A 14297-nucleotide genomic window follows, 5' to 3' on the forward strand; every position below is an offset into this window, starting at 1 on the left:
AAAAGCGTCAACATAAATTTGACATTCTTATGGAAAACCACCTCTAGGTGGAAGTGTTGACCCTGCAGACAGAGATGAGATCATAAATATCTATGTGGCAGGAGTGATGGCAACATTTTTTTTTTTTTTTAGAACTACTTCCTCTGATATTTTGCTTGAAACTGTAATTAGATGAGGTGCCTTGAGATTTATACACCTGTGAGCAGGTTGAAAAGCTCACTAGAGACATGAATTTGTTTCTCTCTAGGCCCTGATCCAGTGACTATGGTTCAAAGAAACACTTCAGAGGATATTAGCCTGGTGAATGCAGCAGCAAAGGTGCAGTTTTGGTTTTGAACACGTGCTTATGTGCAGTCCCCAGACTCTGTGTTTGTCATCTTGACCATGTTTTGACTGACATTGCAGCTTAAAACTGCGCTTCTCAGCTTATTCAGTGTCACAGAAAGTTTTGATTTTACCGGGACAAAACAAGAACACAGTTGCTGCTTTCTCTTTCCCTCTTTAGAGAACAAATTGCAAACTCCTTACTCCATATTTGAGTAAGTCATTCAAAGCAGGAGTCCTGTACTTCAACTGGTGTAGATTTTAAGTGCTATGTAAGATTAGATACTGTTTCTATTATGCTTTGTAGAGTGGAGGTATGATTCAGAAGGGAGCAGAAACCATCCTTCTTCAGACTGATTTCTGCACAGGTCTGAGAGTAAGACAGACTGTTCAGTTCACTTTTCCAGGTGATTGTGACACTTCTTCCTTTCTTTTCAGATACCCCACCTGCTCCTTGCCCTCTTAATGCTTTAATAATGGTAAATCATTTCAGAAAGGTTTCATTTTCTTTATTTATCTTTCTGTTTCTGTTTTATACTGAAACCTGATAAGGGCTTCTTTTGGGTTGGGCCAATATTTTCATAAACAGTCAAATGACACTGGAGTACAGCTAAGCACTATTTTTCCACAAGTATGTTTTATTTACTGTCAAACCCAGTGTTTATATCAACTGTACATGTCTCACTTACCATTTATCACACAGCAGAGGGTCTGGAAGGGAGGAGAGACTATTGCTGGTACATGTTAGAACTCTGTGATCACAACTTGTACCTACCTACAGGGGCAGTGGTTCAGCTCCACTTTCTACCTGAGTGAATTTGCTTGTGTCTCACCCATCTGATGAGTGGCATAAATGCTGTACTACCAGATACTCTATGGGCAGCCTTAGCAATCACTACTGGTAGCTCTGTTCCTCACTGTCTGAAATAGTCCTTCGAATTGGAGAGCAAGGTTAAGCTGAAAGTGAAATACCAATAGAATAACTTTGGATGTGCATTCATGTCTGGAATGAGGCCTTAATTAATTTGTTTTTTTTTTGAGGGAAGTGGCCAAAAGAGGGAGAGAGAGAGCTAAGCCAGAAAGCAGATGTTCTCAGAGACTGGTCAGCTCTCCAAAGAGATATAGGAGTTGCTGGACCCAAAAGAAATATTCTATAGCCCACTGGTAAAGAAGGATATATCATGTTTATGTATTTTATATCTTTATATCCATTCTTATGTATAGATAGATAAGCGTGTAAGTATACTCACTATGTATCTCTCTCTCTCTCTCTCTTTGCACAAACATAAAACTTATTTCCTTAGTCAATATAAGCCCAGATCTATTACAAAGCCTGAGTCATTTCATGAACAGCTTTATACTTTCCATGATGATATACCCAGCTGTGATGGTTTGTGGGACAGGGAGATTGTGTTACTTGGCTGAACTCAGCTCTCTCTGCCAGGAGAAACGAGGAAAGTTCACTATTGGTGAACTCCACATGCCAGCTTGTCCCACTGCACTTCTCACTGAGATTGACCACTGGTCCTGTTAGAGTCAAATGTGGATGCCTCAGGCAAGAATGGAGCTAGGAAAGAATTTTTATCAACTCCACTATAAAGAAAACTAACAATGTTTAGTAGATGCTCTTATTTTTAAGGAGTTAAGAACAAGATGACCAGCGGAAAAATGATGGGTTGTGCATGTAACCTTTCCTTCCACGCACAAGCCTTTGCACTCTGTTTTATACAAAACATGTCATTTTCTCATAATCTCCTCAAGTATCAAGTGCAAGGAAGTGGCTTTTTGTTCATAGGGTAGCTCACTGATTGATTATGTGTTCATACAGGGTCAAAGTCTCATCTTCTTTATACCACTGTAAATTGCATGTATTGCCACAATCTTTATTGAGGAATTTCATTTTACTGTTAATCTGTGTTATTATTAAAATATTTGGACTAGTCACCACAGATTTCTTGTAGTTAGTCTGGAAATTTCAATCTTTTTTTTTTTTTATCTTGTTAGCTAAATGGTCACGAAAGATGCTCAAAGATGCAGCTGCACACTTGGGTTTGTGCTTTGGATGCCGGCACCTTTTTGCACCCTCTCTTTATTAGTGAAAAAAAACCTAAATGGCAGAGCACTGTATCCTGCAAGCATTTCATTCCACCCACACAGTTCTTTTTCTTTAAAACAGTGGCTTATTCCAACTGGAAAGGCAGCAGTCTAGCTAGAAGACAGGTTATGTTCAAGAGAGAAAGGAAGGAGGTAGCTGAATCATAGCAATTTAGCTCCGGCTGGGTAGATGTAAATCCAGCCACTGGTTGCTGCTATCACAGGCATAGTATGATTTTGGATACAGGGAATGGCATATTGTTCTGGGTAATGAAGGCTAGAGGTCAGAGCAGGCTATGCATTTGCCTTTATTGCTTGCACTCCAGCAGGTGCAATATTCATTGCCTCTGTTCTGTGCACAGCCATCTCTAGCATTACTAATGAAATGTCAAATCATATTTTTATTTACTTCCTTTCTTCATCACCTGCAAATAGCCACATTGACAATCCCCAAACCAATCATTTGTGGGTTTCTAAGGATGCCATCAGTAAAAGTCAGTCATCAGTAACGAGCAATGCTTTCTGGAAATAAAATAAATAGGTTCATTTAAGGCTTTTCATAAAACAAATGTTGCAACAAAATTAATTTGTCCAGCATTAGTCATCACCCTTTCAGCATGTTAATACTGTTTCTTCTGGAAGAAACCAGATTTTTGAGGGGTTGAAAATATCCTCTGTTACACTCAGCACTCACAAAGGGCAGAAAAGGCACACTTCTGAGTGTGTCATATTAACATGCTTCACTGTCCTGCATGTCCAAGTCATGCAGGCTGGTTCTGGTCATAGATCAGTTGTTATTATTTTCCCATGAGTAGCTACTTACACCTACTGTCTTGTCAGAATCTGTGCTGCAACGGGCAGGAGGATGGCTCTTTTTCTGTGTTGATCTGCCCCAGAACCAGGCAGCTTCGAAGCAACATAAACATCTAAAAAGAATGGTAATGATAGTGGGTGACTCCCTTCTGAAGGGAACAGAGGGCCCCGTATGTCGACCAGACCCACCCCAAAGTGGGGTCTGCTGCCTCCCTGAGCCTGGGATATCAGGGATATGGGATATCACTGAGATACTTCCTGGGCTGATTCAGCCTTCTGATTATTACCCACTGCTGATACTCCAGGCTGGCAGTGATGAGACTGGAAAGAGGAGTGTCAGGGCAATTAAAAGGGACCTCAGGGCACTGGGTCAGATGGTTAATAGGACAGGTATTAACCAAAGGTAGTTTTTTCCTCAGTCCCTTTGGTGGCTGAGAAAAACGGTGAAAGGATAAGAGAGCCCACATTATCAACTAGTGGCTCAAGGGTTGCTGTTGTCGGCAGAATTTTGGATTCTTCAATAATGGGGCAACTTTAAATGGCACCTGGCCTGCTGGAACTGGACAGGCTCCATCTTTCTGTTAAGGGCAGAAGGTTTTTAGCTCATGAACTGGCAGAACTTGTTGAGAGGGCTTTAAACTAGGTTTGAAGGAGGAACAGGATGCAGCTGGGCTGTCTGGAAGCAGGCCCAAGGGTGCTAAGCCTGAGATACGGGTGAAATCAGCAGCCCAGCTGAGGTTCATGTACACTGATACACGCAGCACAGGTAACAAACAAAAGAGCTGGAGGCCATGGTGCAACAGCTGTAGTTGCAATCACAGAAACATGGTGGGATGACTCACGTGGCTGGAGTGCTGCACTGGATGGCTACAAGCTCTTCAGGAGAGACAGGAAAGAGAGAAGACGTGGAGGGGTGGCCCTTTATATTAGGGAGGACTTAGATGCCATAGGTATTGAAAACTAATGATGATGGTGCCTATGGGTAAGAATTAAGGGGAAGGCTAAAAAGGCTGATATCCTACCAGAAGTCTGTTATCATCCACCCAACCAGGAACAAGAAGTGGACAACTCATTCTGTAAGCAGCTAGAGAATGTTTCAGGATCATCAGCCTTTGTTCTTGTAGGCGATTTTAACCTGCTGGATATTTGCTGGGAGCTTAATACAGCTAAAAAAAGGCAGTCCAGGAAATTTAAATTTAGAGTGTGGGGAGGGCAACTTTTTGTCACAGCTGGTGAGTGAGCCTGCCAGGGGAGGGACTATGTTGGACCAGTTGTTTGCAAATAGGGATGGGCTGGTGGGAGATGTGGTGGTTGGAGACCACTTGGGGCACAGTGATCATGAAATTATAGAATTCTCGATATTTGGTGAAATCAGGAGGAACATCAATAAGACTTTTACATTGGACTTTTGGAGGGCAGACTTTGGTCTATTCAGGAGAATTATTCAGGGAGTTCCTTGGGAAGCAGCCCTTAAAAACAAAGGAGGCCTGAAAAGATTGGTATGCTTCAAAACAGAGGTCTTGAGGGCACAGGAACAGACTGTCCCTGTGTGCCAAAAGACGAGTCGATGAGGCAAATGTCCAGCCTAGATATGCAAGAAGGATTTGGAGGAACTTAGGAATAAAAAGAGGGTGTATCATCTTTGGAAGGAAGGCTGGGTCTCAGGAAGTATTTAAGAGGGCTACTAGAGCATGTAGGAAAAAAATTAGTGAGGTGAAAGCTCAGTTTGAGCTTAAAATGGTGACTTAAAATGTTTTTAGAAATATATTAATGGCAAAAAGAAGAGTAAGACCAACCTTTGTTCTTTATTAGATACAGAAGGGAACTAAATAACTGCAGATGAGGAGAAGGCAAAAGTGTTTAATGCCTTCTTTGCCTCAGTTTTTAGAGGGAAGATGACTTGCCTTCAGGACAAATGTCCTCTTGGATTAATTGATGGTATCAGGGAGCAGAATGGTCCCCCTGTTATCCAGGAGGAGGCAGTCAGAGAACTGCTGAGACACTTGGATATTCATAAATCCATGGGCCCAGATGGGATCCATCCCAGGGTGATGAGGGAGCTGGCAGATGAGCCTGCAAAACCGCTCTCCATCATTTACCAACAGTCCTGGCTCACTGGTGAGGTTCCAGATGACTGGAAGCTGGCCAATGTGACACCTATTCACACAATGGGAAGGAGGATCCTGGTAATTACAGGCCAGTGAGCCTGACCTCAGTACCTGGCAAGGTTATGGAACAGTTTGTACTGAGTGCCATCAGGCAGCACTTACAGGATGGCCAGGGTTTCAGACCCAGCCAGCAGGGGTTTAGGAGGGGTAGGTCATGTTTGACCAACCTGGTCTCCTTTTATGACAAGGTCACCTGCCTGGTGTTTGTGGGAAAGGCTGTGGATGTTGTGTACCTGGACTTCAGCAAGGCCTTTGACACTGTCTCCCACAGCACACTCCTGGAAAAGCGGCAGCCCACGGCTTGGACAGGGCCCTCTGTGCTGGGTCAGGAACTGGCTGGATGGCCGGGCCCGGAGAGTGCTGGTGAGCGGTGCTGCACCCAGCTGGGGCCAGGCACCAGGGGTGTCCTCAGGGCTCTGTGCTGGGGCCTGCTCTGCTCAATGTCTTCACTGATGACATGGTGTTCAGCCTTTCATTAGTAGATTTGCAGATGACACTAAGCTGGGATCCTATGTCAATCTGTTGGAAGGTAGGAGGGCTCTGCAGAGAGACTTGGAATGGTTGGATGGATGGGCAAAGTCCAATAGAATGAAGTTGAGTAAGTCCAAGTGCCAAGTCCTGCATTTTGGCCACAACAACCCCCTGCAACCCTACAGGCTGGGGACAGAGTGGCTGGACAGTACCCAGGCAGAAAGGAACCTGGGGGTACTGGTGAACATGAACATGAGCCAGCAGTGTGCCCTGCTGGCCAAGAAGGCCAAAGGCATCCTGGCCTGGATCAGGAACAGTATGGCCAGCAGGAGCAGGGAGGTCATTCTTCCCCTGTACTCGGCACTGGTGAGGTCACACCTTGAGTGCTGTGTCCAGTTCTGGCCCCTCAGTTTGGGAAGGACGTTGAGACACTTGAGCACATCCAGAGGAGGGCAACAAAGTTGGTGAGGGGCTTGGAACGTGAGCCTTGTAAGGAATGACTGAGGGAGCTGGCGTTGTTTAGCCTGAAGAAAAAGAGACTCAGGGGTGACCTTATCATTCTACAACTTCCTGAAAGGTGGGTGTGGGTCAGTCTCTTTCACCAGGCAGCAACTGACAGAACCAGAAGACACAGTCTCAAGCTGCATCAAGGGAAATATAGGTTGGATATCAGGGAAAAGTTTTTTATGGAAAGAGTGATAAAGTACTGGAATGGCCTGTCCGGGGAGGAGGTCACCACCCCTGGATGTGTTTAAAAAAGGACTAGGCACTTAGTGCCATGGTTTAGTTGAGGTGTTACGGCATGGGTCAGACTCGAGGATCTTGTAGGTCTCTTCCAACCTTGTCATTCTGTGTTCTGCGTGTGTCTCTTCAAGAATGTGGTAGAGGTCCCATCACTGGAGTTTTTCAAGATGTGATAGCTCAGAGTGCTAGATAATCCTTTTTATGCTCCCTTCCCCTCAAAAGATTGGACCAGATGACCTTTCAAGGTCCCTTCCAACTTGGGCTGTTCTGTAATTCCGTGATTGTGTGATTTGGTCTGAGTGTACCATTGCACCAGAAACCTTCCAAGAGAAGCAGTATTTGGTTTGTTTCATACCCAGACTAAGTTTCTTATGTGATACAGGCTGTGCTAACATAGGAGTGGAAATGGATAAACACAGGAATCTCCTCTAGGCTCATTGCCTCAGACTCTTTCCTTCTGTTCCCTTCCTCTGCGCTTTGGCTTTTGCTTTTCATATTGAGAGGTTTTTAGGGAAGAGAGAGTTTTGATTGCAGAGAGTTGCTTGGGAGGCAGAAAATGCTGGTTTAGTGCTCTTGGTTAGTCCATGGGAGAGATAGGTTTGTGCTGTCTATGGGCAGCAGCGAACTCACCAGTAGTTACCACTGGTAGCTGAGACATGGTCTTCTTGACACTGAATCATGTGTACTCATGGGGATGAAAGTTTACTTTGAGCTCTTGGGTAGGACATATTGTTTTTCCCATAATTTTACTCCAAATGTAAATTTTACAACAGACTCAAGACAATGGGTGGTGTTTGGGGATCTTGTTTCCTTTGTAGATGTGGGACAAGAGAAAGGCAATGTTTTCTCCCAGGATGAAAGCAATCTGTCTGTGCCTACAGGTCTGTCTTTGATTACAATTAATTAATCACAAGTACATGTTAGAATTGTGCCAAGAATGCTCTGATCAGAGAAGCACCCAGTCAAAGAACGGACACATAGAGAGAATTTAGAAGAAAGCCAGGCATTATGTGGAGGAGCTGCTGCAAGAGCAAATAATATACTCATCTCTTCAGGAGGCAAATTTTTGGAAGCCTACAGAGAATGTCCTGCAGGATTAGAAAAGTGCTTCATAGTTTCTGCTGAAGAGGATGTTTGTCCTTCCAGCTCTTTCTTCAACACCTGTTGTTTTTCCTACCTATGCCAATCTAGCTCCTGCTCAGAATTAATGTGGTAGGTACAACATTAATTGTAGGAGAGAAGGTAGGAGAGAAACAACAACTTTCTGTCCAGATCTCGTGAGGAAGTTCACCTCAGTTATATTTCAAAGTGTCTCAAACTTTTGAATGAAGTACTGGTTCCTTAAAGGTGTTTCTTTGTCCTCGCACATTAACTAGTCTTTCTAAGAAGAAACACAATAGGAAACACTAACATACCTGCCAAATGCCTATTTACTGTGCAAGGTCCTATATCTGTGTGCTCGGATTCATCCAAAATCTGGATCCTCTTTGTACAGACCTCAAGGCTTTATTGATGGATTGCAGCTGACCTGTTAGCTCACAAAGACAATCAGCATCAATGTCTACAATGCACTTGCTCCCCTTTGAGAGGTGTCTTGCCTAAAGCTTAAAAAACTGAACAAGTGACCTCCACTGGCCCTACTTTCTCCAAGTCAGAAGTTTCATGTCCTACATGTCCTACGGATGGAAAATGAAATAGAATGATAAAACATTAGAGTGATGACCTTTTCATGACAGAAATACTAGTCTGAAATTGGTCTTTTTCTATAATCGGAGGAATCAGAACAAATTTCAAAATCTTATATTAAAGGAATATCAGTGTTTGAGACCAGATTTAAATCTTTTGGTTATCTTAGAAAGAAAAATCAAAAATGAAATTTATTTTTCACCAAAGTGCTTATATGCAGCTTCATTCCTAATGTATGATTCTATCAAATTTCAACAGCATAGCATGATGGGAAAGTGGAAATCAGTTGTCAGTCATTCCTCCTGATGAACACATCTGTATTACCTTACACTGGACTTCTTAAGTGACCAAACTTTGGTGCCTCAAAGGATTGCTTGCTGTATGGGAGATAAAAAAAATTAACATTACAGTTCTAGTTCAGTGCATTATTTGATACTAAAAACTCTGTTGCAGAGGGTCTCTCTCTCTTAGGGTGGTGGGGAGGGAAGCTTTTCTTTTATGCTTCTCCTCAGGAGAGCCAGTTTGGTTGGAACAGCTGCTAAAATTATAAATCCACCAACTGGTCATATGATTTCGGAGACTGGTTATTATTCATGTGCAATGTGCTGTTGCTTTCTTTCTCCATGCTCTGGGTTATGCCTATCTGACATCAGTACTGCAGCTGTATTACACTGAATGCTTTATATTTTAAGGCCTCACTTCAAATTACTGAAAAAAAGGAGATCTCTCTCATGTGGGTTGGAAAGGGAGAAAGGCTGTAGCCCTATATTAGCTCTGATGAGGTTTTACTTGTTATTCAGGCTCCCAGTGCTCTGGTCATCAGCAGACTGCTTATACATTATACACTGTATTTTTGTTATCTGTCAGATTAGTACAATAATACAACTCTTTATTCCTAAAACCCAAGAATTTCAAGGTGTTCCACAGACTAGCCATGGCTGGACACATCCCCTCTATGGCTGTCTTGAATGGAACTGAGATGTTCATGTCTTCAGTATCATGAAATTCAGAGATTCTATAACAATGGTCAGGGTAAAACACTCTGGGTGTGTGGTGGCTGGAGATGGCTGTACTTCTTCCTTGGGGGTCGTGAGTACAGTAGTGCTGGGTCTGACAGGATGGTTGAGTAAGGCAAGACAATGGCATATCAACCACCCCAAAAAAAGGGACAAACAGCTTTCCAGAGCACCAAGGGGAGATGTGAGCACATCTAATTGACAGTGCAGTCTTTGCATGAGGATTTTGGTACTTTTGGTTAGGAATTCTGGGAAGTTTCAGAGGCAGGCTTGGTCTGTGCTAATGTACAGATCTGGATAGTACAGAGAGGAGAAAGATTGATATTTGTTTGTACTATTTATATTCTGGTAATTACAGGGCTCAAAAATCCTCTTCCTTGGCATGAGTGCCAGAGGCAGTCAGGAATGCAGAGCTTGTTCTGTAGTACAGTGTTGACCACCTGACAGGTTGAAATGTGGGAGAATGTCTACTCTTTCCTCCAGAGCACATGGCACAGGACACTGTGGGAGAAGTGCTGGGCTGGATGCATCACTGGGCTGTTCTACATGGGCAGCTGTGGTGTCCCTCTGAAAGGCAGCATGCCCTGCACTCTGCCATTCAGTGTCCCCTCCTTCTTTCCTCTGAGACCATCTTCACAGCCTGTCACAAGAGTGACCAAGGGAAAACCAGATGAATCACTAAACAGACTTCTGAGTTCCTGAAAAAGAAGTGGCTTTTAAAAATACTGAGCTATTAAGTAGCAGTACTCTACACATTTAAGGCAGAGTTCAACTTTTAACCATGCCAAAATAGCCCTGCAAGGCAAACACAACACTATTTCCTCCATACTTCACAAGGAAGGAAATTACAGCACAAGTGACATAGCTGAAGTTTCAAGCTAGGTGTATATCAGAGGAGGGATTAGTATTTGTGCTCCTAACTACCAAAACTGGTGTTTTGCTCATCAAGGCAACAATGCCTCCAAGGCTTTCTGTTGCAGAATGAACAAAGCTAATGCAACTTTAATAATGTGTATGTATATTTTATGCCTTTGCCATAAGGACATGGGTTCCTTAGGCTATATGATTTTGACATATAGCTGAAAGTGGTGCAGATGTAATGCAATGAGATGGTCATGTCATAAAATCTGTAACAGAAGAGTTTTTCCCTCACAGTGCATCTGATTCCTTTCTTAGCATCTAGTACCTGGATTTGGGGTGGGGATGTTCTTATTTACCTGGATCTGAATTCCTTGAACAAATGTTGATTTTGCTGCCATGCTAGTTTGTTCCCATTTTTTATATCAAATGGCCTGACTTCTGAACAAATTATACATACTGAAATATGCCAGTCCTTCCTGCTCTGTAAATCTAAGTAAATATGTTTACAATGGGCTGTTTTGTTTTGTTTTGTTTTTCTTCTTCCTGGCCTGATTGGGGCACAAAGAGGAACTTACATATACTATTTTTATCCTCTGAGAAGGAGATTTTTTGAGAGGAGGTTACTCTTTCCCCTTCAATGCACGGAGGGAGTTAGGTATCAAAGAGTGTGTGTACATAGATATAAAAGGGGGTGTACCCTACTTACTGTTGCCAGTGTCAGACAGACCTGTTAAACACTGGGTGTAAAAATGTGTAATGGCTAGAGAAATATCAACGTGTGGGTGAAATAATCTGTATAAAACAGGGGGAGTCGCCTTTAAATTCAGGATCAGAGTTTCCTAATGCAGTTTGCTGGAAAAACACCATCAGATTTGGCACTGGTTCTCCAGTGGAGAGCTGTATGTGAAATGGGAGGTACAGTAGGGCTTGGGAGCCGTTCCTCTCTACCTACATACAGAAAATGAGATTTCCAAAACGGAGCTCTCAGTGATGCCTGGGTAGGGCAGAAGGTTTGTTAGCCTGCAGAGCCTGTCTGCCGGCGTGGGATCACTCTGTAGCTAGCATTACATGCGGCGAAGAAATCTTCCTTTCCCTGACTCATGGGTAGGGATAGAGGCCATCTAGTGGGGAGAGAAATTCACAGCAGAGAGCATCTCCCATTTCAGTTCCCAGTCTCGCTGCCTCCCTAGTACAGCCTCTGCATGCCGGCACAAGAGTTAGAGGTAAATAATTCTCTTCTATTTCAGGAAGGAACAGTAAAAGTCAAGTCAGTGCAAAACAACCAGCGATACTTACACTTATGGCATTCAGCTTGCACTAGTATCAGGACACCTTCACAGAAATCATGAACTGGTTTTGTTCTTTTGCTTCAGATGAAGTGCCCTGCTGATGTGAAAATAAAGCCAGATTATTATGTGTGCCCCTCAATATTTCTGTGCCACATCACTTCAGTAAACTACTTACATTTAGTCCAGGACCTAAAGTGTCAGCTTAGTTTATAAAAGCTGTTTCCTAAGTACACATGGTGGGTTTATGCTGAGTTGTCCTTGAGAGGCACAGGGAACTAACATACATCACATAAAGATATGCATTTGTTTTTTATCAAAGCCTGAGACTTTACTTCTATTTCTTTTTGGTTTTAAGTCTGAAGGTGCCTAGAAGGCTGCTCTATGCTAAATATGAGTTCATTTTCAATTTCTAAAATAGCTTGTCTCTAGCCAGCACCCTCTACCCCTCCATTTGAAGAGTGCTCCTGTAATAAACACTGAAACTTGTTCCAAAAGGCAGTGCTTTCATAGGAACAGTACTCAGTCTCATGTAACAAAGATCTATATTAAGATCCATAGATTGAATCTAGATAAAATGCAGTTACTGTAACTGCTGACAGCAAGATCTCCCCTGCCTTGCTGTGATGAGACACCCATTGCAGATGAATCCATGTCCCAGGCGCTCTGCCTTGAATACAGTTGTATGGAAAAAATAGTGCTGCTGGGAGGCAGAGAAGGGAGGCATTTCTGTGTCAGGTGCCACACAGTAAAAAAATCTCCCACAATTTATTTGCATGAATGGTTATTGTCTCCCGTCCAGGTGCTATGATCATTAGAGTGCATAATCAGCTTTCATGACTGGCTCCTGCTGCTGGAGTACAGGGCTGACATGGGCCAGTCTGAGGTTGTTGCCTTAGAAGGGAACGATTGTAGCTTTGCTGCCAGTGTAAAGCTAGTCCCAAATGTGCATTCCTCTACCTCCATCACCTGTCTTCCTCCCTGCTCCTAGGTGAGAGGCTCAGAAGCACCTCTGAGAAGCTCCTTCAAGTACAGGAGCCAGGGGTCAAAATATCCTGTTTGCTGGAGCTGGAGAGAACTCATCATCCAGAGGAGGCAAAGCCCTGGCAGTCTGGATCTTGGGCCTGCTTGGATTGTGGAGAAACTTTCCTTGGACTGCTAGGAGAATAAAGCTACTCACATAGCATGGTGGGAGATACCAGAGTTAGTGTTATCCCTGGAAGGGTAAAATGATTTTTGGTGGTACTGCTGAGACTGGTAGGGTGTGTGGGCTTCCCACAGTGGGCAGCCTCTGGTGTGCTGGTTTGACACTCCAGCCTGCAATGAATGCAATCTGTAGCATCAAGGTCACCTTGGAGAAAATAATGGACACATGAGGATGTTTCCTGACAACATGAATGTATCAGGTGGTGATCCCATTTCTAAGAAAAGTCTTCCCCAGCTCTTGCTTTCCACTGAACACTGAAGCCATACAGGATTTGAATAAGGCCCTTGAGCATTTCCCCACTGGCATTGTCCCAGCAGTGCTCTGAAGTAGGAGCAAAATCCAACATGAGCCATCAGGTGAACAGTTTTGATAAGACTTGATTGAGCCTACCAAATTCCCCCAAAAGGAATTACTTTTTGAAAGCAGAGTTTTTCTCCCACAATACTTGATCCTTATGGCAATTAATGCTGCTGATTATATGGCAATTGTATGACATAAATATATGCTTTGAAGTACCAGCCTTTGAGATAATATTTCCTTATTCATTTTACTGTTCATGAAGGGGATATAATGTAGTGAAAACCAAGGAGACTGGTATTTGGTGCTCTGCTGTTATCACAGTCTTTCACAGTTTTGGAGACAGTGTCAGACCATTTAGATCAGTGAACTCTGCTGTGTTCCCTGTGAACTGGTTCCCTCACGGCCTCTCTCACATTCATGGCTCACTGTGATCCTAGTGAACATAAGCCCTGTCTAACAGGGTCATATATTCAGAAACTTTCCAAGTGGATTCCTGGAAAGTATCTAGTAGATGTGTTATACTTGTCTGTATATTAGTTTGACCTTATTGCTTGTTTCTGACTTCACAATATTTCCTGAATATGTTCAGCAAATCAAGTTATGCAAAGTGCTGGAAATGAAAGCAACTCTGAATGAACTACAATCCCTGGTTTCAAAAATTCATACATTCCTTAATAACTTGCGTAATACAAAATATGTGTGTGTCATCCCATTTGCCTAGACTTTGGTGCATTTTTGTTTCTGGAAGTGGAACAGCGATTTCCTGCTATAGAAATGACTACACAGCCTTTAAATGCATCACTTGCGTCTCTGCTGACACCACAAGACTCACACTCTGATGGACTAACATCTCTTTTAGGAGCTGAACTGCATGTCCAAGTGGACATGCTGGAGTTGTAGCTCCTGTGAGAAAATAACACCTTTTCCCTCTTGACTGCATTGACATCAATGGCCTGGCCCTCAGGAGGTGACAAAGGACAGCAGAAAGGAGGCAGGAGATGCTCTTTCACCTTCAGCTGTTCCCAAAGCTGTGCCATACAGCTGCAGCCAGTGCAGCACAGTTTCCCAGGATGGAGGCAGAGGGAGCTGCAGCTGCGGAGATGGTGACAGCAGCAGATGAGACCTGTCCTGCTGGCAGCTGCAGGACACGTGCTGCCGAGGGGTGTGGGCAGGGGCTTGGGCCTTGCTGGGCTTCCATGGACGTCCTGCCTTAGGTGAAGGTCCTGAGGCCCTCTGGCCATGTGGGGACCAGAGCTGGCCAAGGGCACCAGCCTGGCCTACTGCTGCATTCATCTCTCCTTCTTGCTTCCCAAGAGGCCATGCCACC

General features: G+C 43.6%; 1 long non-coding RNA gene across 1 annotated transcript; it reads right to left on the reverse strand.

The window, feature by feature from the left end:
* Positions 1 to 2637: 2637 nt before the first annotated feature.
* On the reverse strand, positions 2638 to 14095 carry LOC135295596 (uncharacterized). The gene is made up of 6 exons (XR_010357718.1): positions 13981 to 14095; positions 11474 to 11560; positions 8625 to 8677; positions 8030 to 8142; positions 3242 to 3344; positions 2638 to 2940 (listed from the first exon to the last, which is right to left on the reverse strand). It is a non-coding gene; the product is annotated as an uncharacterized LOC135295596 (long non-coding RNA).
* Between the last annotated feature and the right edge of the window lie 202 nt (positions 14096 to 14297).

The sequence above is a fragment of the Passer domesticus genome, chromosome 2 (genome assembly GCF_036417665.1).
Source record: "Passer domesticus isolate bPasDom1 chromosome 2, bPasDom1.hap1, whole genome shotgun sequence".
Lineage (NCBI taxonomy): Eukaryota > Metazoa > Chordata > Aves > Passeriformes > Passeridae > Passer > Passer domesticus.